General features: G+C 47.8%; 1 protein-coding gene across 6 annotated transcripts in view; it reads left to right on the top strand.

Annotated features, from left to right (window-relative positions):
- The first annotated feature begins 292 nt into the window (after positions 1-292).
- Tacc2 (transforming acidic coiled-coil containing protein 2) overlaps positions 293-6,000 on the top strand; it is a 96,471-nt gene continuing 90,763 nt past the window's right edge. For all 6 annotated transcript variants that reach the window (XM_040752979.1, XM_021228453.2, XM_013114393.3 and 3 more), the window contains exon 1: positions 293-418. The gene's annotated coding sequence lies outside the window, so the exon portion shown is untranslated. The remainder of the gene's footprint in view (positions 419-6,000) is intronic.

The following is a 6,000-nucleotide window of genomic DNA, read 5'->3' as shown; positions in this document are numbered from 1 at the left end:
TGTCTGTGCCTTTGTTTCTAAGAGGTGATAAAACCAGCACCCTGAAGGGGCTGCTTGACTACTGTGTTTGGAATCTGTAAATGCTAACCTCCTCCTACAGGTTTCTGTACTTGCTTGTGCTTAGCCTAGGATAGAGCACTCTTCTTGGACCAGCATTATCTTTGGATATCTCCTTCTGTTATAGAAAGGGAGTGTGAGCCCTGCTCAGGGCCGGATGTTAAAACACATTTGTATCTCCTAGGAACTTTCTGAGTTTCTTTTCTTTTTTCCCCATTTTTTTTTTTCTCCATAGAGTCCCTGGAACTGATGATGTCATCCAGCCAGCTGCTCCTGCAGACCTGAGACACCCACCCTTAGATGACTCTTCCCATCATGGTGACAATGCCGGCTCAGTCTCTACACATCTGACAGTCCAGAGGTAGAGTAGAAACATGGCTGGGGCTGCCTGAGCCCAGGCCTCATAGGTTCTCCCTCCTTCTTTTCCCTTGTCCCATACACAGGCCTCTCACAGTGTCTGTATCCCAAACACAGTAGGTGTGTGCCAGGGCTTAGCTTCTTGTGGCCTTAATTGTACTCTGGAAGACACAGGAAGCCCTCCAGAGTATATGTGCTGTTTCAGGATGTGGTTTAGGGAGCTGACTACCTGCTGGCTGCCTGGGGCACCAGCTAGGCCAGCTGCTTGTTTTCTTCTGTCTTTGGTGATGAGAGAAGAGAGGAGTCAGCAGAGCATGGGAGGAGGAGCCAGGCGCTTGGGCTTTTGCCTGGCACAGAAACCTGGACTCAGCTTTGTTCTGTTGCCTCCTACAGCCCTTCCTTCTCTCCTGCCCTTCATATCCCAGTCCTTGCCACCCCATACTTGGCCTGGATTTAGCTTTGCTCCCCCTTTGCATTTAGACCAGTCTTGATCTGCAGTGACCTTGAGACTGAGCAAACACACACCACACACACACACACACACACACACACACACACACACACACCATACACACACACACACACCACACACACACACACACACACACAGGCACACAGAGAGAGAGGTAGTCCTCTATATAAGTAATTACGCAGTGCACATTCATATCAACACTTGTGTCTCTGTATTAGTTACTTTTCTTGTTGCCATGACAAATACCCAACAAAAGCATCTTGGGGAACAAAGGATTTGTTTTGGCTCACAGCTCGAGTGGTGCGGAAGGCACAGTTGCAGGACTGTAAAGCAGCTGGTTCCTTAGTGCAGGAAGCAGAGAGAGATGCGCTCTGGTGCTCTACCACTCCCTCATGGCTTAGGACCAACAATGGTTAGGTAGCCTTCCCTCCTCAGCACATCAAGAAAGTCCTTCCCAGTCCTGCCCAGAGACTTGAGTCCTCGATGGTTCTAGATCCAGTCTGAGTTGACAGTGTTAATTGACGTAGTCTCTGACTGTACACAGCTTATATTCACAGTCTCCATCTGTACACATTTTAATGTATACTTACATCTATAAAGCCACTGTGTTTCACCAGATCCTGCATAGCACTGGGGAAGCCTAGGTGAGCGGGACAGAGAAGGGACTTTGCATCCTGGAGCTAGTACCTCGGGCCTCTTCCTCTAAGGAACCTTCCTTTAAATTCAGCTGCCACTCCCCCCTGTGTCACTACCCTTTCTAGAAGCCTGTAAGTTCCCTGCATCTAAGTGTATCTCCCCCATTTCTCTGGGGGTTCCTCCGAGGGAAGAACTTGTCTTCATGACTCTTAGAACTACAGCCCCCGACCTGGAATGGGGTTGGCATGGGGGGTGTGCATGCTGTGACTTGATCATCGATTGGAGGAGAGAACAAGGAAGCTCCTCTCCTACTCCCCTGTGTCATAAGTGTATTGACTCTTCCCTGGCTACCTACTTCAAGTTACTGATGATGGGCAGGTAGCTGGCAGCCGTGGAGAAGCCTTTTCACTGGGGGAATCTGCCTGGTGCAGGAAAAATAGGATGCGGGGGGGGGCGGGGAGATGGCAGGAAACCACAGCCCAGAACCAGAGGTGCCCCAAGGTTCTTAATTACATATAAATTTAACTCAAGCAGTGTATGGAAGGTGCCTGTGAGTAGCAGGATACCTTTCTCCCTACCCCTCCTCTGCTTCCTTGCCTCAATGATGCTCCAACTTGCTGACCCCTCCCCCCCAGAGTTTTAGGAAGACCCAGGGTCTTCTAGCCATGAGTGGAGTTACTACCCTTAGTGAAGCCAGGAAAGGAGTTTTCTTTACTCCTTTGGTGTTTGTGTCTTACAGTTGGGGCAAGGGGGATATTGGACCACCTAGGTCAGAAGGTAAATGAGGGCATGTCTAGATGGCATACAGGAGGACTGAAGTCCAGCTGGGGATATGGTCTGCCCTTCTGAGGTCCCCTGTCTACTCTAGGACCATCCTTTTAAGCAGCTTGTCCCAGGCCCCCTTTCGCCTGGGACACAGTGGGATGGTTGTGTTTTCCATCTTGAGTGGGTCTGTGGATCTTCACAGGGCCCATGGATGGAGGGGTGCTATTCTGGCTGCATTTCACAGATGAACAGACAAAGTCTCCAAAATGTTAACAGGCTCAGGCCATATAGCAGCCATGTTGAGGAAGGTGCATCGGCTGCCCAGACACCCTCCTCACCTCATTCCTGGCAGATGTCACCTACAGCGTTAACCAGGAGTGACCACAGAATGCAGGATGCACTGGAGGTCAGCCTAGATGGTCTCGGTGCTGAGGACTAGGCCAACTTCCTGGCTTTGCCTCCCAGAGGATGGACGAGTAGGACTGAGGCAGGAGCCAAAGGCCAGGCAAGCATTCATCTAAAGAGAAGCCAGTGGGAACCTGAACATTAGTGCAGGAGGGCACCGCTAGGTTGGTGGGAAAGAGGCAGTTGCAGTAGAAACTGCCTTTGGTTGGTTTTACTTTGGTCCCCCAAGGTGATAAAATTGTGTTGTCAGAAAATAGTCAATTCTCCTTCCTTACTCAGTATTTGTGAATTTGACTCTTCTCTGAGGCTTATTGATAACCCCAGAGTCAATACTCATGCCTCTTCCTCAGTCCTTTGTGAATGTATTCAGAGCAGTGAGGAAATGGGAGTCACTCAACATGAGCACTCTCGACTGGAAGTTGCAGTGACGCTATACGCTCTAGATGTTTCGGCTCCCGTCTTGCGAACACGTGACCTTTTTATGGTACATTAGAAACTTTCTGTGCATCTCACTGTTTGAGATGACCCCTGAGTACAGTGTTGATGTACAGAGAAGCCTGAATGTGCCCAGTGAAGAAAATATGGGGGTCAGCGAGGTTTTGCTCTGTCTGGCAGGAGTTAATGCCATTATGTGAGTGGGATGCTAGTAATCAGTGTGACCTAGGATGCTTTTAAATAGAAATACACACACACTGAAGGCTGTGTTTTGATAGTTTGACTGATCAAAATCTTCCCAGAGGCTCTCGGGAACCCACAGTCGTTAGCGTTGGCTGACTCATATCTGTGGACTTCATAAAGCATTGTTGAGAATGACAAGCAGCAAATGAACTAACCCAGCCCACCTGTTGGAGTGGCCAAGAAGTACGTCAAAAGTGATCCTCTTCCCCTTCCTGCTTAGAGTAGGACAGAGATAAAGGAAGATACAGGGTGTGGGGCGTGGTTTGCCTTCTGAAGAAACAAGACTTGCTGTTTGTCCAACTTGTGTGGCCATGTTTGTGGAGAGATGTGAACAGACTTTTACTGTCCCCAGATAGAGTGCCAGTGACACAACCAAAGTCCAAGTTTGTGAGTCACTGAGTTTTACTGGGGTTGCTTTCAGGAGTCTGGGTGAGGGGTTACAGGAGCAGAAATGACTCCAAGACAGCTGTGACACTAAAGCCCCACCCCAGTGTGGGTGACAGCGAGCTGGAAACCTAGAGGCCACTGCACAGCCTACAGGCAGCTCAACAGGGTAGAGACAATCACTCTGAGAGTCTCTCAACTGTCCTTACTGCTGTAGATGCTTAGGATGAGGAGCCTACTGATTCTGGTAAGTTTCGGGGGCTTCCGAAGCTTTTGAGTTGTCTGCTTCCTGACTTTTAAGGACCTTCCCTGTAGGGTGGGATGTTTCATCTTCCTTTAGAATGACAGTTTTCAACCTGTGGGTTGCGACCCCTTTGGTGGTTGACTGACCCTTTCTTGGAGGCCACATACCAGGTATCCTGTATATTAAATATTTACATTACAGTTGTTTTTAAAAAGTATTTTTTCTTATTATGTATACAGTGTTAAGTCTGCCTACAGGCCAGAAGAGGACACCAGATCTCATTACAGGTGGTTGTTGGGAATTGAACTCAGGTCCTCTGGAAGAGCAGTCAGTGCTCTTAACTGCTGAGCCATCTCTCCAGCCCTATGATATGATTCATAATTGTAGCAAAATGACAGTTATGAAGTAGCAATGAAATAGTTTTATGGTTGGAAGGGGTGTCACCATAACATGAGGAACTGTATGAAGGGTTGCAGTGTTAGGAAGGTTAAGAATCTCTGCTCTAGAACCTCCTAGTCACAATTGTTTTATCTCTGAGGAGATTGCTACACAACAGAATTTGAATTTAAAATAAAAAACTTTTTAAAAAGTGTTTTTTGGATTTTTAAGACAAGATGTCACTATGTGGCCCTAGATATCCCTGAACTATTTAGATTTAGATCAGGCTGTCCTGAAACCCAGAGATCTAAAGCCTCTGTCTCCTGAGTGCTGGGATTGAAGGCCTATACTACCATGCTCAGCTTAAAAAAATTTTAACTCACAACTTTTTTTATATTTTTAATAAAAAAAACTGTGTGTGTGTGTGTGTGTGTGTGTGTGTGCGCGCCATGCATGTAGGTGCCCTCAGAGACCAGTATATTGAGGTCATGTCAGGATCGCTGGACTGTGTGCTTCTCAGCCTGGAATCCAAGTGGGCAGGCTCTCCTTGGATCCCGAGGAGCCCCAGCAATACCATTGGAAAACCACTCACCTGCCTGCCACCTGCCAGTTTCCTGCCCGACTTTAGCTTACATCAGAACAACTGGTGATGTCAGATAGCTGCCCCACCTAAGTCTCTACTTAGAAATCTGGATGGTTCCAGTCCCCAGGGATCTTCCTACTGATCTGCTGGGGCTTGCATTTGGAAACAGTCTTGTCCTGGTCACAGAAACTCAGGACTGGAGACTCCTGGGCCAGCAGTTGATGGGTGAAGCTGCCTATGGCTTCTGTCACAAAACTAGCTGGTACTGGGGAGGCATGGTGGCCTTGGAAGAGTGTTTATCAGTATCTCAATGGAGCTTAGGCTTTGAGATGGCAGAAACCCAGGATTTGCTTCTCTTTTTCCTTTTGTCCCCAAATCATGTAGGGTTTTGTTCTTATCTGTGTGCACAATACAAGTAGAAGGATTGTTTTTTAATTTAGAAAAGGCATTACTAATCTAAAGACCAGAATTCCATTAAAAGCACCTTTGACGTCCAGGCCCGTGCACTCTCTGTTGCACTAGGTGAGGTATCCTTGTGAGTCTGTGATCTCTGCGTGCCCAGCTGGTGACCATTAAATCACAAGATACCGTAATATAGACACTTGTCAAATGTGGACAGCTCTGAATGGTTTATGCTAACATGGTTTTGAGGTTTGTGAGCCACTTATTCTGGGTAGATACTTGGGCCTTCTTTGTGCACAAATGTCTTTGACAGCTGAGAGCAGCCTCCTTTTGTTCTCTGGATTGCATCTGTGTCTTCTGCATCAGGAGCTCAGGGCGTATAAGGGAACTTCACACATGAGCAGGCGTGACCAAAGTGAGACTTGGAGCCCTATTCCAGCATGGGTCAAAGTCTCCACTGCAGTTTGGGGATTGTGTTGTTGATGACTTTTTCCCTAGTTAATATTTTCTTTCTGCTGAAGTTCCTCTTGGATACCACCCTTCCTCTTGGGCGCAGACGCCCTCTCTGAAGGGGTAGGGTCTAAAATGAAGGAGGGGAATCTGCAGCTCAGCGTGTTGGGATGTTTACAAGCTTTTCTG

The sequence above is a fragment of the Mesocricetus auratus genome, unplaced genomic scaffold, assembly GCF_017639785.1.
Source record: "Mesocricetus auratus isolate SY011 unplaced genomic scaffold, BCM_Maur_2.0 Super-Scaffold_4256, whole genome shotgun sequence".
Classification (NCBI taxonomy): domain Eukaryota; kingdom Metazoa; phylum Chordata; class Mammalia; order Rodentia; family Cricetidae; genus Mesocricetus; species Mesocricetus auratus.
The sequence above is the reverse complement of the archived record's forward strand: the minus strand, read 5'-3'. Positions and strand labels throughout refer to the sequence as shown.